The sequence below is a fragment of the Wyeomyia smithii genome, chromosome 3 (genome assembly GCF_029784165.1).
Source record: "Wyeomyia smithii strain HCP4-BCI-WySm-NY-G18 chromosome 3, ASM2978416v1, whole genome shotgun sequence".
NCBI classification, from domain to species: Eukaryota; Metazoa; Arthropoda; class Insecta; order Diptera; family Culicidae; genus Wyeomyia; species Wyeomyia smithii.
The window spans coordinates 213,369,752-213,387,974 of record NC_073696.1 but is presented as its reverse complement, the minus strand read 5'-3'; the positions used below and the strand labels follow the sequence as shown (position 1 = coordinate 213,387,974).

Below are 18,223 nucleotides of genomic sequence, written 5' to 3'. Positions count from 1 at the left end.
TTTAAAGCAAGGAAGGAGGGTTGTGGGTACGTTTCCAGCAGTTTTGAGATCTCCAATGGAATATACAGTGGTCAATGACACATAATAATTGAAACGAAAAGTCACCCCATAGAAGGGGTGAGATTAGGCCAAAGTTCATTCAATTTTAGCAAAATTATAGTTTATTGTAACTTGACCATATTTGCGGCAGTCGTTAACTTAACATTTAAGTGTGCATTGACGTGATTTGGTTCAAACTCATTGCCTAAATGTGTGCATTACAAGCTAAGGAACAAAAACGTGTCCTTTTTTGGCACAATCTCACCCCGGCTGACGGTAGTCTACGTTTGACTTGTTCGAAGTCAGTTTTGTGGTATTTCGGTACTTCTTCGTACTCGCAGCCGCTAAGGTACGAAGTATTATTCATTACAATTAAATATTCGATTGCTGTGTGAAATGCTTCATTTTTCCAGATGGGAGTCATGCATCATTGCATCTGCACAGAAGTCTCCCGTGCAGTTTGTGAATAATAGGTCTAAACATGCATTTTGTTTGTTTTTGACATGATTGATTTGATACAGACCGAGTTCTGAGGATTTCCCAAAAAGATACTGCAGTGTTTCGTTTTCGCCTACGACTGGGAGTAAGATAGAATCATTTTCAATGTCTACAATAAAGTCTGCATTACGTTGGTTGAAGTCGCCATAGACATGCAGTTTTACTTCTGGTTTCATGTTAGACATAATAGATTCTAGAGTTTTGAAAAATAATTCATACGAATGTTTATGAGCATGTTCCGGTGGGAAGTACACGGAACAGAAGATATGTTCTTCGCCAGCAATAAAGGCTTTGGCCCATACGTATCCAAATTCTTTATATTTGTCGGATATTATTTCTTTAGAAGTAAAGTCTACATTAATGGCAACGAGGACTCCACCGCCTGACTTTTTTGACAGGTAGACAAATTCCGATCGTGCCGGAATACATTATAATTGTTTCCAAATACTTCTTCGCTTCTTGCGCTTTCGTCCCAGCTACTTTCAGTTCCTAAAATTATGTACACTATTGCCACGTTACGGCTTAATTCCCAACCATACTGTCCGCCAACCACACGCCCTCAACCTTCCGAACAACTTTGCTGAAGACCATTGCCCTCTAGGTTGTCGGAATCACGAGAGTTATATAAATCTGCCCCTTTTAGGTGATGCTAAACTTTTCGGGGTACTGCAATATTCAAGCTGGGTGTTGCAATACTCAGTGAAGCAATCCCAAACTTATGGCGAATAGTGTACATGCCAGTTATAATGCAATATGTTTGGGGTAACCTTCACCTTTCGATTAGGACATTGGCGTTTTAGATCCGTTCAGTGATAGAAACACATTACGCATTTAAAGAGGACACATTTTCGTTACACTTTCTATAGCATGCCGCACTACAAAGGTTAAACGTAGTCCTACGTCAAAAATCTTTAACTACACCTTCAATGTGCGTCTTAGCATAGTAGTACAGTCATACCTCGATATAAGGCAACTTCGATATAACGTAACTTTTACCTCGATAAAACGTAACTTTTTAAAATGTATTGAAATTGAAAATAAATGATACAGCAACTGTTTTTGGGCTATTAACCCTCTCCCGCTCACAAGGTTTATCATTAAAATTTATAGCTTCACGAGCAAATTCAAGCTGAACACTTTGTAGACTAGCTAAAATTACTGTCCACTGTAGTTTTTTGAAGAAACTGCCCGGTGATGCTCTAAGGCAGCATATAAAAGTTTATGGAACAGTCGTATGCACAACAAACTATTTTATGTCAAGATATGATGATTATAATTCTTGATGCTTTAGAGTCACCATGAGCGGGAAAGGGTTAATTGCTTCAAAAAAATGTTTGTAGTACGTTTTGAAACCAATGAAACCAATGCGAAAATTGTCCAAAATGGGCATGAGAAAGGTTTAAAAATACTAATAGGTGATGGTAAATAGGTTTTCACTCATCCTTCAGTAACAATTCACAGTCTTGCATCAATTTGGAACAAAAGATTTTTTTTGCTTGTTGAATTTTTCTCTAAATGGGCATAAGAAAGTTTTAAAAAAAACTGATAGGTGATGGGAAATATGTTTCCGCGCATCTGTGAGTAACCACCAACAGTCTTGCATCATTAAAAAAAATGTTTGCTCGTTGAAAATTGTCATAAATGGGCATAAGAATGGTTTAAAAATACTGATAGGTGAAGGAAAATAGGTTTTCACGCATCTTTGAGTGACCTCTTGTTTCAATTGAAAAAAATATTTTTTTTGCCTCTGAAAATATTTCTAAATAGGCATAAGAAAGGTTTAAAAATACTGGTAGGTTATAGAAAATAGGTTTTCGCGCATCTTTGAGTAACCATTAACATTCTTGCATAAATTAAAAAAAAATTTTTTGCTTTGATATAACTCCGTTAATTTCAAGTAAATTTGTAAAAAAAGTTTTTTTTTTCTATCTTTGAAAATGAGCAATTTATGTTGAAAAATACATTTTTCGCTTTAACTTTTTAAATTTAATTTTCATCTTGAAACTGTCTTCAAACGACTATTGGGGGAAGGGTAAAACCTCACACCTTTTGGATATAAATGATAAGCATGTCACTTTCTTGAATAGTAGTACTGCCTGTAATATAAAGTGCGAAGCATAGAAAACACCTGTGCAATAACACAATAGATCAAAAGTCTCTAGCCGCAGAGCGAATAAAAACACTCTTATCACTCGTACATATCTTAATGCAGAAATTTTATAACAATTTTTATGTTTATTAACATGTATTAAAAAGAGAAAAGTTTGTTTTGTTTGTTGTACTGAATAGTCGGAGTAATAACAGAATAACAAGCTCATTGCACTTCGTGCATTTGCGAAAAGAAGGCGAATGATTAATTCTCATCTTCATTAGAACAAAACGAGTTTAGATACAAAATAGTAGCAATAACTTATAGTAACATGTGTGCAGATGTTGAACATTAAAGATAGCCATTAGACTGCAATTCTTGTTACTACTTGCGGTATAAACCCTTACTACTATCACGAGTATTAGAATAATTGGCTGCTGAAAGATATCAAACCTGGAGTTTTCTTTCAAAAGACTTAAAAAATTAAAGTCCACCTGCACCGCGCGCCTCATAAGTTCAATTTCCTTTCAGAACAACAAATTAACAAACGGCAGACGCTGAAAATGATTACATTAAAACGACTTCTCAAAGCCCTGTGTTATGATACGTGATAGCGGCAGATATCAACGTTGAGTTGATGAACTGATATTATTACTGATGAGACATGTTTTCTCTATGCAATCGTGTCGTAAAAATGAAAACCGAGGTTCGTGATTAAAAAGAAAACAACACAAAAATCTCATTAACGTGGTTCTGATGATAACAGGTCAAATGAGCTGAAAAAAAGTTCAACCGCAATGTTTTCTCGGTTTGCTAACGTTCACCTGACGCTCCCCGTCAGAACATTTTTACGCTACCGAAGTTCAGAGCAGAGGGTACACTTCATTTATGATGGCTCAATTACTCCATTGGGATGTGCATCGAGCACGTTTGGGTAGGGCCTTGGCGCACATGTCTGCTCGGTCGATTTGTGGCCAAACAAGCGAGAAGCGAACAAACGGCAGCTTAGATCTTCAGCGGTGCAGAAGGTTGAACGAGGCTGCCGATTACCGGCGACTAGAAGCTTGCGCTAATGACAATTGATGGGTTAATTGAATGAGTTTAAAATAGTACTCGATTACGGAATTGGCTCACAAATCGGTATTGTTGTGCTGCGAGCAGCTTACTCTCACTCTGGCTATTCAGTTGTACCCCGTGCGAAGGAGGCTTGAGGATAGTTTGGAAATCTTCGGCTGTGGCTGCGGTTCGGTTCGACTTGATGGCCGGTTGCAATCAGCTGAGCAAATGTTTGCCCTGGCACTGGAGAAGAGAACAGATAGATTGGCTTATTTCCCGGAAGGCGAAAATTTATGGCTAGCCACGCGACTCGCGGTGGTTGGCAAAGCTTTCAATCAGGTTGTTCTGAATCTGGGAGTTGTTTACTAACTTCTGAACAACGTTGCATAATTTGGTTTGTTGAAATTTACATCTGTGATTGCCGGGAGAAATGGGTTGATGGTGGTTTTGAAAAAAAAAGAACAAAAAAAGAAGATAACGATGTTTTCTGTTAAAAATATGCTTATCGTAACCAAGTCTTATTTGAGTTGGGAGGTGCTCTAATTCTATGCTTTTATCTCACAATTGATCTCAACAGGTCATTGCTAGAGTGATTTAAAAAAAAATCGTACTAAATGAATTCTACAGAAATTATTCCTGAAGTTTACTATTTATTAAAAAAAAAGACGCAGCACTATGTATTTCTTGTTAACACGAAAGATCGTACCGAATAACATCTTGAAATTTCAACAATAACACTTTCTGTTTCTGCCAGTTATGGTCTGTTTTTTATCCAGTCAAGCTTCTTGTTTCGAAATCGAGAAATTTCAAAACGATACTCATACGTAAGTAGCCACTCACTTGCTGTACATATTTGTTTTGAAGAAGTTCAATCACTTATGCGTTACCGTGTGCCGTGTGTTCATCGCCACTAGTCGTCTTGGCGGTCGTCGTCATATTATTGGACGAAATAAGACCGACCACGGCCCGGTGGAGGTCCGCGAATGGTATATTGAGAATGGATAATTATTTGCAAAATTGCCCAATGAATAGACGTAAGGTAAACGGTATACCTAGGGCAATCAATCAACGTGACGATGTGGAGATTTTTACTTTTCATTTTTATTCGGTAAAACAAAAATCTTCATAATAAATTCTTAGTAAAGTTTGACGATCAAATTCTTTTGAAAGCCAATGCTTAAACTGACACAACGTAGTCCAACGTCAACTATGGGGTCTTGTCTCGTGAGCCAAGCGTTATATTCTCTCACTAATCAAGACTTGGAGCATTATTTCTTTCGATAATCCGAAACAGTTTCAACAGTTTTCAGTGATTGCAAAACTTTTCTTTCTGAACCAACTCCATATGAGACGTTGATCGTTTGAAGTGTGTGTTTAACAGAGCTTCAAGTACATATCCAAACAAAGCAAATGAAGCCTAACAATTGATCATTTTGCATGAAGTAACTCTGCTAGACTTTTGTTGTACCCGGAGAACGGGATTGCGACTTCGAAGATCTGAGGGGTTGAAGTTAGCGACTGGATCGCTACTTATTAAGATGCGTGCGTAACTATGGAGCGGGAGAATCCTAATAACAGAGGTTTTTTTTATTATTTACATACTCTTGCGCATCCACGCGGACGAATTTCAATGGATTCGCATAACATCATCTTTTGACGGCACGCGACGGCTGCTGCTAAGCAGACACCAGTAGCAACAGGCAGGGCGGTGTGCGTTATTGTGCCCGACTTTCACCCGGCTTCTCATACAGCTATTGTTGAGATTTGTTCAATATGTGCCAAAACAAACGAGATGTTTACCTTCTGTTATGAACTGGCGCGAAAATATGAATTTGTTATGTTAGCCGAGTTGCTTACCTTGCCTGCGGTCAAGAGTTTGTTAGTTTACACTGGTATCAAACTCACTTGGTGATTATCTGTTTATTAAAAAAATATTTTTTATTCATCATGTATTCGAAGTTAAATTGACTACTTCGTTGCCAACTGGAACGCAGTAGTAAGTTTCCGGGAACTGGAAAATCATTTCGAATAGAATAATCACTTTTGATATTTGGTGATCTCCACATTGAATATTTGAACGAAGATGATGTTAAAAAAAAGGACAATTTTTTCGGGAAATCTCCGGGTGCTATTTTTGGATTTGCTAGAATGTCATAAGCTCAAAAAACTTGCAACCATGTAATTATTTGTAATTAATTGAGGTGCAAACAGTTTTCAAAACATTGCTTTCAGTTCACATGCCGGGCTATTATTTCAAACCAGTGTACCGATAAATACCCTCCCAGCTGGTCTCGAGGTACGATGCTGACCTAACAAGCCAGTCGTTGCAGGTTCGAGTCTCGACTCGGGAGAGACTGTTAGTGTCAGTAGGATCGTAGCGCCTAGCCTCGAAATTGGCCTGTACACTTAACAGTTGGCTGCGAAGTCTGTGTATAATAAACAGACGGTCGAGTTCCGATACGGAATGTAGCACCAAGGCTTTCCTTTGCTTATAAAACAAAATCTCATGGAAAATATTTTGATTGTTTTATTTCGTTTCTAGGAATACATCAAACTAATTTTTAATAAAATCTCGCACTGTACATTTCTTTATTTGATACCATGAAGACTTTTTGACAAACATTGTACAGGATTATTTTTCTAGATAAAAACAAACAACAGCGTTGGTGCTACATTCCGATTCGGAACTTGACCTCTCGTTTATTATACACAGACTTCGTAGTCAACTGGTTGAATGTAAAAGACAATTGCGGGGCTAGCGCCACGATTTTACTGACACTAACAGTCTCTCCCGAGTTGAGACTCGAACCTACGACGACTGACTTGTTAGGCCAGCATTATTTTTATGAAAATATAATGAATCACAACTTAGTCGAAGATGTCACCGATCCATTTTGCCTCTTAAAATATTTGCAATCTTTTTTTTTTCTTCATCTATAATTTATTTGACACGGCACAAATACAATTTAATGTTTAACGGCGCCAATTATATCTAGTAGCTAACTTTCTAAAGCATTTGCAATCTTGAATAGCATTATTACATAAACTTTTTTCAAAAATTAGTCATGACTAAAAAAACTACCAATAGCACAAAATGATACATTTAGCTCATAAGAACATCTGTGCAAAGTTTCAGCCAAATCAAAAATGACAGTTAAAAATAGGAATTAAAATTGGGACATATTCTTTGATATTACTCTAGAGTGAAAATCCTTAGAACCACTTCTGAGCAAAATGAATAGTTGAAGATCAAATCATCTTTCTTGAGAACAGATTTTTCAGAAAGTATGTAACAATATAAACACGCCTCCCGCCAAAAATTTGTATATACTCCACTGAGTGTTTTAAAACTAAGTTTGAATATGGCAGCAGTGTTGGTAATCTCGCTCATAAACAGCATGCAACACCTCAAGTGAGGTTCTCGTTGCTACCGATACCACACACTGGAGTATTCTCCATTCAAGCTGTTTCTCGTTTTTTCGTTTTCTTCCCTTGCTTACATTTGCTCCCGAAATCATATACACTCGCGGCAACTCTCCTACTCAGAGTTGCCAATAAAATTTTTGATTAAACTGAAAGAATTCTAAAAAAACTGGGAAAAGCTGGATTTGAAATAAATTTAAAAAATAGCAAACAAATTAATTGTGAGAGAGTTTCTCTGTGATGATTACTGAATCTAGCATCAGTTCTAAATACGGCAACTAAATAGATATCACTTCGTAAAAAATTGCTCATTTCAATTTAAACTGTTTGTTGCGAGCTTACAATTTGTTTAAAATCTGGTCTGAAAATTCGCTTTGCAGCAGTAAAATTTAAAGTTACGCAATCAATCTATCTCAAATTTAGGAAAACGAAGTTTTTTTCGTTTACTTTATCTGCAAAAAAAAGTACTACTGCAACATTTTCTTACGTAAAATCTGTGAAGTTAAAACCTCAATTTAATCTCTTGAGAACTAGTTAATTTTTAAACTGCTACGCAACAGAAAACAAACTGAAGAGTTTTTTCATGATCTTGTAAGACCTATTTGTTTGTTTTTATCTCACCCATGCCATGCAGTTTTAAATTAAGCCGTGTTTCGTGCGAGAAGATAAAATACTGAAAATGCAGTGAGGAATAGAAAAATATTGAAAAATAATAGGGTATTGGTAAATGATGTCGTAGAGCTTCAATTTCTTGCATGATGGTTCTTCATGATGCAGAGCATCTTCTTGCAAAAGAATAGTTTTCTATGACTTCTTTAACTCCCCGGACGATAATTGGATAAACCTGACGATAATAGAGCTGATGCCCTATATCAATCTCAGAAATCATTACAAATATTTTCAAATATCAATCGGAGCTTGAGTGAATAAATAATCTGGTTGAAACTGGAACATATATAAAAAAACTGGAAAATTTTGGGATTAAACTGTTTGACTGGATCCCTTAAAAAAAAGAAACCAGTTTAAACTGGAACATTGACAACTCTGCTCCTACTCGTATGCACTCCCCTACTCGCGAGCCCGACCCAGCTGAAGACAATTGTTTCAAGATTCATTGCGAGGATTGCGGAGGGAAAAAAATATTTCGAATTGGGGATCGGACTACTTTGGTAGTGGTTTGCTTCAACTGGTTTTGCATTAGACTGCTATATAAAACTTGTCAAAGTAGTCCGATTCACTACACGTTCCAGTAGGCGAGGCTTTGATGATTCTCCGCTCCACTCTCGGCTGACGGTGCTCGAAGCAAAACCGGGTGGATAAAGGAAGCATTTTCGTTTTTGAGAACATTTTTTCAAGTACTCCTAGTCGAGCAATTTTAGTCGTGTACTCCTACTCGCAAGTAGGAATTTGCGTTTTACGGTCGCTGAGTAGTAGGACAAAAAAAGTTTCTGCGTGCCGGTGCACGTTAAGTACTTCTCCGGCGAGTGCGTGAAGAACAAAAAATAACACAAAAGCGTGTGGGCAAAAGACTTGAGAAGCGAAGCATGTATCTCGTTCAAAAGCAGAGGAAGGTTTTGTCGCTTTGCAACTTTATATGGCACCACGCCCAATCATTTAGCATCACTTAAAATAAGCAGATTCGTCTCGTGATTTAGATAATCTAGAGAGATGTGTGATGTTAAGTTGGCAACACGGGTTTTTCGGCTTTGCGACCAGAAACATTGATCTTTTGTGATATCGCCCGTGCGTTTGCTGTATTTCGCATTTCCATTATTAACAATATCACTATTGAAAGTAAGTGATATGAATATTATAATTCGTGCTTGTGTGTATGCCCTTCCATTTTTACGCTTACTATTCCGAGCCTCGCTGCCACCGGCCAATATCACTTATTGCAATTCCCTGGAGAGGTTTCAACTGAATGACCCTCTAACCTGTTTTATTGTGAGAGGGATTTAATTTTGACAAGAAGTATTTGTCGAGGTTTTGTAGAAGGAAGGGCTAATGAAGAGTTCATGTAGTTTTGAGTATTTCGAATGTAAGGTAATTTATGTCGGCAATCTTATCGCTTTGACAGTTTTGGAGTTCTGCAAAGTTGTTCAGGAGGACAGAATTTCTGGTTGGAATACTTTCGTATGGAATCCAGTTTTGAGTATTTTGGAATAAATTTGTCCCGTGAATGCAACTACTTAAAAAGCTGAGGTCTTCAGGAAAGATGCTCAGAAGATCATGGACTTTTAGTTGCCTCACAGTTTAGTGTAGAGTTTTTGCCACAACGTGGTGCTAGCGTGCATAAAGTTTTCAGTATTTTCTACTTACTTCATCTCGTGAATTGAACCACTTACAAAGTTGTGGTCTTCAGCACAGTTGGTTTTTGGACAGATTGGTTGGGAATAGGACCACTTGTTTTGAGTGTTATGAACTAAATTTATAAGTTTATACAGCAATCGAAAGGAAAATCAGCTATAAGTCCACCAAAATGCGAATTACGTTTGTGTGACGCTAACTATAGTACTATTGAAGGATGTAAAGCCTTGTGAAACGCATATTTCGGTCAATCAAAGCTGAAAACAAGACAAAATATAAAGCTAAGCTCTTAGTATTAGTCTAAAGCTAACTAAACATCCAATAACAAGCGTCCCTCCCCAGCACGGGCGACACTGGAGTATATAAAAGATTTAACTATTCAAACGATTTGTTGTTGATCTTTTGCTCGCTAGAGTGCCACCGGAAATGCAACTCTCAGTAGTAACGCATAAAAGCTAGCATGCAGAAATTTAGTCTTCGTTGTCTATCCGATCACTGTTGCAAACTGGATTAACCAGTAACAAACCAAGTGGCGGCGATTTCAAATATCGGACATTTCAAAGTAGCGGACGGACCAACAGAGGAAACTGCCGGATCGCGCGCTGGATCAGCTTCCACAGCGCTAGATTTTGGATGGCCCGTCTGTATGGAAAGTCTCTGTGAAAACTAAAACCATTCATCTTTTTAAAGCCAAAAACTCAATTGGAGTAGTAAAAATGAGTTTGCTACATCTCAGTACAACAGTACTCGTTAGTTTACTATCAGAAAACGGGGTGGTATTTACTGTTAGGAACTGTAAGTGTCATAGTAGGGGAATACTCTACAGTCACTCTACAAAACGAAGTTGAGAAGTAGACAGTCAGAAGCAAAGCTAGAATACAATGCGCGAGAGGCAAGAAAAGAATTTAGAACTTCTTACTGTAACTAACGGGATCGATTTCTACTTAGCAACTTTGAGAACCCCTTATTAAGTCTCAGGCCGGCACAGGATCGGGACATATTGCCAAGAAAACATTTGTAGCCTCTTTATACGAAAACCCCCCCTTTTTTTCTCTCTATCCTCTACACTTCTTATTTCGGTGTATTTTCCAGACCCCTTTCTCATTGGAACTAAAGAACGCGGTCGGGTTGGTCGCCGGATATAGGGGCCAAGCGAGATCAACCGTTGCATGCTGAAGCGGTTGTCTCGGGATGTAAATCCAAGCGGCTGGTTGTTGTAGATCTAAGGCGGCTGATTATGGCAGCGAGGTTGCTAGTGTTCGTTGAAATTGGTTCTAGGGAAAATTACGGGGTTCAGTTGTGTGAGTCGTTGCAGATGCGCAGTAGTGTCACTACAATTTGGTGCTACTGTGCACAAACAGCGGCATAAACGAAACTTATCCGGTTTAAAACAGAACAGTTCGGCGAGTTCTTCTGCTGAATCCGTTTTAGTAAATTCACAACACGTTATTAAGGGGTTATATACCTTTTTGGTCAAGAAAAATTAGGGAAGTTTGAATCTATTTTTAAGTGCATAGCACCATTTTCATTGCATCAAAGGGGTATTTTTCTGAAAGTACAGTTTATCAACAACAAAAAATACGTTTGATTTTGAGATATACCAATTATTACTCGAGTAATGGCCGTTTCCCCGAAACGCTATTTTTTTGCAGAGGCTTGCGGTGATCCTGATAGAGACTCAGCGGGTCAACCGAAATCAAAAAACTCATATTATTTCATTAGTTTAGAAGTGTGCCGGGTCCTTGAACGATCGCTTTTATGAGTATTTTGTTTTCAGTGCAAACGGGAACGTTTTTCCCAAAAAATGCACGTTTTGAGCACAAAAAATTGTATTAAAATTTTTTTGCGGCAAAATGTAACTGTATGTTTCAAAAAGCGATCGTTAAAGGACCGGCGAATTTAATTACGAAAATTAAAAAAAAAAGATGAAGGAAATCGGTTCAGTAGTTCTCCCGCAATCAGGATCACGGCAAAGTCATTTCTCGGAAAACAGTATTCCGAGATAATCGCGTGTAAAGTTTCAAGTGTAGCTTATGCGGCCGTGGCGAAGTGCGCTGCAAATCGCTCTAACTTTCTTCCTATTGCTCAGATCTTTATTAAATTTGGAAAAATGTTCTCAAGATGTTGTATTTGAAGATAATACAATAAATTTATTTTCGGTTTTTTGAAAACTGAAAAGGTATATAACCCCTTAAAAAGATGTAACATCTTGGAAAAGGATAGGGCTTGACATCACAGTTTCGAGCTTCATACTCATGTCTGCCACCAGTTCACGAACAGCAGGTATAGAATTTTTCCCTAGTCGCACATCGACGATATGCGCTACGCAGCAGTTACACTCTTGGTGTCTGCTTCTATCCGACACAAGAATGTAATCCGTAACACGACACGATATGTGTTATAAAGTTGCGTGTTCGAGGGCTCTATCGGCCCGGCTCTGGGATAATTTATTACAGAAAAGATATACCGACTATTCTACCACGAGTTTGGGATGACTTGGAGGTTTTCAAATATTCATAAAATCTTAGGTTATGGTCAAAACCCAGTTCCTAGCTCACATTTTTATGTTTAACTCCTAGCTCACATTATTATGTTTAACTGGGTTATTTTTCAACTGTTTTTTTTTTTTTTATATTTTGGCCGTTTTGAAAAGGCGACTTTCAATACAAGTGAATATGCTCATAGAGTTTACCCATATTTTGAAAGTCATATTTTTCGCCTTTTCAAAACGGCTAAAATATAGAGAATCAGTTGAAAAATAACTGAGCTAAATATAAAAATGTGAGCTAAAAATCTAAGAACTGCGTTTTGACCATAATTTAAAATTTTAGGGGTATTTGAACAACTTAAAATATGAGCGCTATTAACACTTGACTAGAGCTTTAACCCACACTAAGCCACATCTGAAGTTCTTGCATTTTTTCACCATTTGTTGCACCGTGAAATAATTGTGCAATAGAAGTCAATAAATCTGGTTTTCTCAAACAATATGTGACAAAGCTAAACATCCACCGATGTTCACAAAACAAAAGACTGAGTTATAAAAAATTGAAGTCCAAAAAACCGTATCTTCACCATAACTTCAGATTTTAGGGGTTTTTGGAAAATTTTTAGTATGAGCGAATGTTACACTCAACAAAACCTACAACCTACACTAGGTCACTTCAGAAGTTCTTGCATTTTTTTTTTTTTCATTTGTAGCACAGTGTCATCGTAACTTACCTTTTATAATCAAGCAATTTTTTTTTAATCTGAAAATATAAAAAATGGAAAAGAAATGTCAGTACATCCATATTAACAAAAACAAGAAACTTCATTAAAATGATGCGGAAACAAATTTAATCTTTATAGTGCTCATCATGCTTGTAGCTTGAAAATAACCAATCGATTTAAAACAAATTCAACAATGTTATATTCCCATACCACAGCCATGTGCACGGTTAGGTGAGTTTCATCCCTCCGGGTCAAACGGAATCATGATGTGTTAATGCTGCTGCTTAACGGATATTCTGATGCAAACGACACTGCAGTAATCACATGAATTAATTTATAAAACGCTTATTTCACAATCAACATCAATTATCAGCTCAATGCGAGTTATTGCTCCGCGGGCAGTGTTTTTATTTTAAGGCCGCTCCATAACAAAAAATATTTAAAAAATAATCCAGTCGAACACTGATAACGACGGCTTTATGATGGTCATATTCGCACATGCACTGACGAGACGGCTGCTAACCGTAGGGTTATTAAATCGATTTTAGAGATTATGTTTCGGATTTTCCGTTGTGCAGTTGAGCTTCATAAATTTACTTCCCGTCGATTTTTACGCGAAGAATGAGTGAAAACACGTAAATTTCGAAATCTTCACGAAAAACGTGCAAATTCGGAAATCATCGAACAAAACCCTAATATTTAAAAAGGTTTTTTATTATGTCTGCTAAACACTTTCGAAAAAGACTGAAGAGAAAAATTATTTCATATTAAAAAATAGCGTATAAAAACCCAGAAAGAGATTTACTCGTGTAAAGTAACGTGTAAAAAGCACCGCAAAGAGATAATTTCAATGGCAAATAGAAGTGCCATAATTTAATGAGACTACAATTGAACGAATTTGACAATTGGTTTGAAGTTGAAAGCGAGAACCAGCTTCGCACGATCCCATCTGCAGTGTTGATAGCCGATTGGTGAAGGCTTATCTTCTGGTTCACAGACGGGTACGTGGAAATCCCATTTTAGGCACGCTATCATTTACTTTCGCATTCCGAGACGTCTTCGTATTCACACTTGGACAGGTTTTACCGCTGCTGGCGTTCACATTAATGGCAATCGAATGACAAGCGTAATGGTTTCAAATTTTTCTCGGTTGATTGACCCATTACCGGGAAATTGGATGCGTCCATTTGCTGCTCTTACGTGTTAAATCATGAAAAAGTGAGAAAATGTTTTTGATTTTGGTGTTAATGTGACGCACAAAACTTTTCTCTCACTTTTCACGATGCAGTTTCGATTCCAGTAGCATCTATTTGCTTCTCAACACATAAGTTTTTTTTCGTATTTTTAACAAGTTCATTGCAAAGGATATTCAAATCACCTCGGGCTAGACAAACATATTCTTTATTTATTGGGGAGCCATAGCCTCGGAGAAACCCACTTTTGTAGATTTGCTTTGCATGATTCTATTGACAGAAAAAAAAAGTGGACTTTGAATTAATGTACTCACAGTATGAACATTTCGTTCGCAACGGCCTTCCACTGGCAACTCCGTCTGCTGTGCGTCTCGAATACTTCATGAATAAAGTCGAATTCGCATCGGTTGATCGCCCAATTACCCGTGGGCTGTTTCAGCAACGCGCATAGACGGAAATGGCAAGTGCGGAGATTAGTCACAGCCGACCACCAAACTAAGCTGTGGCAGTGATTAGCGATTAGAAGTAACACTTTTGAGGAAGGTGCGAGCGAAATCGATTTTTAATGAAACGCTAGTGTACCAGTGCCCTTATTAAAGGCATTTTACAACCTCAAAATTACCAATTTGCTGACAATAATGGTGTAAATTGACACCATTAGATGTCTGTTTTTTTTCACTTTCAATTTATTCGTCGTATGCTGGTTGGTAAACTACAACCGCCAAATTGAAACTGAACAAACAAAAATAGAGTTTCATTATATTGTGAGCGGACAACAAATCAACGATTTAATCTCGCTTTTGATGTAAAATTTAAAAGGATGACATTGACTTTCGGTTGCAAAACAGTAATTGTTAGCAAAGTTTGTCTACTAATAAAAAACAAAGTTTGTGTCATACAAACAACACTCCGTTTAAATTTTCCATTCGGTGATGGATAGTATTGTCGATTGACATTTTTATATTCTCGAGCGCTGGTGAATTCATCCATATGCAAACGTGTTATTTTTTACCAGTCCCAAACCAATCATCCCCATCAATCCCGGCAGTGGAGGTTATCGCACAATCGGTCGTTCGGCTGTGACGTGGGTCCGCAAGTTTAATTTAGAATTTTAATACGATATTCTCGAATCGGTGACACTTTGTCACCGGCTTGGAGCGGCATGAATGTCCGAGGGAATGAATGCTGGCAGCATCGGCGTAGCTTGATTGACTCTGTCGTGATTTATCTGCTACTCGAGACACGACAGTGGCCGATGGCGCTAACCCTGAAATGTCGAAATTCGCGCCACTCGAGCGAAACCGGGACAAACAAACTGGAACAATTTGACTCATTCCACTAAACCATGATTGACGGTGAAGTGTCGAAGAGAGGTGGAACACGTGGGCTATTTCAGTGGGTTATGCTATTCTGGAATGTTCACAATATCTTTCCTTTCGCTGTAAGTTTCGCAGCAGGTATTATGGTGTTTCGGGTCAATTATCTCAGCGAGTGTAGTAAACCGCCCTGGTGGTCTCGAGGAACGATGATGGTCCATTGAAGAAAATCGGTTGAAAGACACTAAGGGGAGTCGTAACACTAGTTTGTTTTGGGCTCTAACAGTTGGTTGTCTCAGTCAAGGTTGAATTCCTGATTAAATTCCCAACAGTATTTGAAAAAGCTTAGCTTCGCTTTTGATAACTTTAATCTTGAACAAAAACATTTTTTGTTGAGTTCCATAAAATAGAAAATAATGATTACACAAGTCGACAGGACTGCCTTAAAGCTCAAATTAATAGCCCGGCCCTGCATGCAAATATTTTTCAAGTAAAACTATGTACAGATAACTGTCCGATATGCCGTTGATGACGTTTTTTCCTCGTTGTGATAAATTGCTGACTACCGATATTTAGTTAAATACTGGTAGCAATCATCCTGAAGCGAGTTTTCTGCTAAGCTTTTTTAAATCAGGGGGTTGTTTAAATTTTAGTTATTTTATAAATTACACCGGTTAACACAGGGTTTACCCTAGAGTTCATACTGCAAACTAAATTCAAAGATAATAGCTTTTTTGATGCGCCTAGTCGCCTCGAAAGTACATGAAAAGGCGGCAGAGTCATTGTCGTCTGGTTCGTTGTTTTTCCGTTTACTAATGGGCAAACTTCATTGAAGTCTCTGAAGACTTGAAGCATTCCTAAAGCGTCCAGGGGCACCAAAATTCACAGAAACGGTTAAAAATTTATAATCTTTTCATATTTTTCAACTATTTTTCAACTGTTAAATTTTTCATCTGATCGAACTGATGAGTTGTAAAATGCCCCAAATATCGTAATTACTATTGTCCTATAAACGTCCAATGAGAAGCACAGAAAGAGAAGCACTAAAAAAACTAAACTGCAATTTTCTCCCTGAAATGTGTAATAAACATGGGCTTTGTTGTTAACCAAATTGAACATTGAAGTCTTCTCTACAAGTTGTTCTTAGACACTAAGCATTTAACTTTTTCAGTTTGGCTGCTGTTTCACTTCAAAAGTAATGAGCTGCGCCTTCATTTAGTGTAGTGATTCACAATTTTCTGCTCCGAACGAGATGAATAATGGAACAAATACCTCTTATTGCGATTGCTGCGAAGTTTGTGTATGAATAAACAGAAGGTCAAGTTCTGAATCGGAATATAGCACCAAGGCTTTGCTTTTTTTTACCTCTTATTGTATCTAAAGTTTTCTATTTGGTTTTAGAGAAAAATATTTTAAAAATTAAAAATAATAATCTCATTTTTTTAAATAAACAAAATTATTATGAAAATCAGTTTTTTTAACATTCAATAAGCCTCAAATTATTTTCACTGTTTCAGAACTGTTTATAAGCTCAAAATTCTATTTTCGTATATTGTTCTGCTAGCTTTTTTCTCAAGCTAGCAGAACAGGGCATTTTTCAAAGCAATGACGGAGCATTGAATTTGGCGTTATGGCATTCAATGAGCATTGAATGAGTACCAAATTATCATGCTATTAACTATGTGTTCTGCTGACTCTGTTCTTTCAGCTCTAGGGACATGTTTCCTTGAGCAGGTTTTTGCATAAGATCATTGCAGAATACCTGCCGAAGAAAAACAACGGTGAAAACGTTCGATGTCCTACTTTTTTTTTTAATAAACATTGCAACTTTATTTTTTAAAAGTACGCAATTGCTTGGAATTGGTTTTGCAGGTAGGTAATGAGTAGTAAGGGGCGAAAGTACGCACAGTGCAAAAGTGAACATTGGTCTTTTTGAAACATACGAGCAAAACAAATCGGCAACATTGTATGAATTTGCAGCATTACACAGTGGTTTAAAACGCGAAAAACGTGATCGTCAGTCTTTTGAGTATAAAAATGTCATTTGAATGCTAGAGTGTATTCGGAAAAGTTTTTGTAGATCTTAAGGGGCATCTTTCGATGCAATTAAATTTTTGATTAATTCACCTAAAAGTGAGATAGAAATTTTATTTTTGTATTTACTTATCGAATCAAACGAAAATTTGCCCAAGGTATGTTCGGCAGAATGATATGTTTTTTTAAATATGAAAAAAAGTTTAGAACATAGTAGACCTCTGAAAGCACATCAGAATAATTTATTTGGCATGTTTCGATTTTTAGAAACTTTAAGAATGTCTGTTCATAAAACTACCTGTATGTGGTCGATCTTCAAGAAATAAAACAAAAGTGTCTTCAGCAAAGTTTTTCTACATAAGATTGTCTGAACTTTGCTGAAGACTTCGTCTTGATTTGATAAGTAAATAATTTTTTTTTATCTCACTTTTAGGTGAATTAATCAAGAGTTTATTGTCATCAAAAGATGCCCCTTTAGATCTTCAAAAACTTTGTCGAATACACTCTAGCATTTAAATGGCATTTTCACACTAAAAAACTGACGATCACGTTTTTCGCGTTTTAAACCACTGTGCATTCTAACGTCAGTTAATCACACGTGTAAACATAAAAGATTTAGTATAAATGGTGCGAAATTATGAGGAAAGTTGTGTTTTGAGTTGTTTTGATCTAATTTTCTTAGTTCTGGGAATAACGATTCTCTTATTCGGAAACTACAGAAACTCGAAAACAACAGAATCTAAAACACTTGTATAATTGTGGTTTGTAGGGTGAATTTGTTTTGCCGAGAATATTTTGGTGTCAAATCAGTTGAAAAACTCATTGTGGGGCAAGAGTACACATATATCGCGGGGGAAAAGTACGCACTAAAGTTTCTGTAACCGCAACAAAAAATGTGTTTAAGGTCAAATACCATCCGATATTGATATTTTTCAACCGGGATGATGGCCAGAAATAAGAAAATGGCATAAACGCCATCTTGAATTCCTAAATGGCGACTTCTGGTTTCTAGAAAACAACCTAAAATGATCGAATACCCTCTAATATGTATATTT

The 18,223-nt window shown here is 37.1% G+C and overlaps 1 protein-coding gene across 2 annotated transcripts in view; it reads right to left on the bottom strand.

Annotated features, from left to right (window-relative positions):
* LOC129726599 (extracellular serine/threonine protein CG31145) overlaps positions 1 to 18,223 on the bottom strand; it is a 217,329-nt gene that overhangs the window by 33,619 nt on the left and 165,487 nt on the right. For both annotated transcript variants that reach the window (XM_055683503.1, XM_055683501.1), the window contains one exon: positions 12,635 to 12,663. The gene's annotated coding sequence lies outside the window, so the exon portion shown is untranslated. The remainder of the gene's footprint in view (positions 1 to 12,634; positions 12,664 to 18,223) is intronic.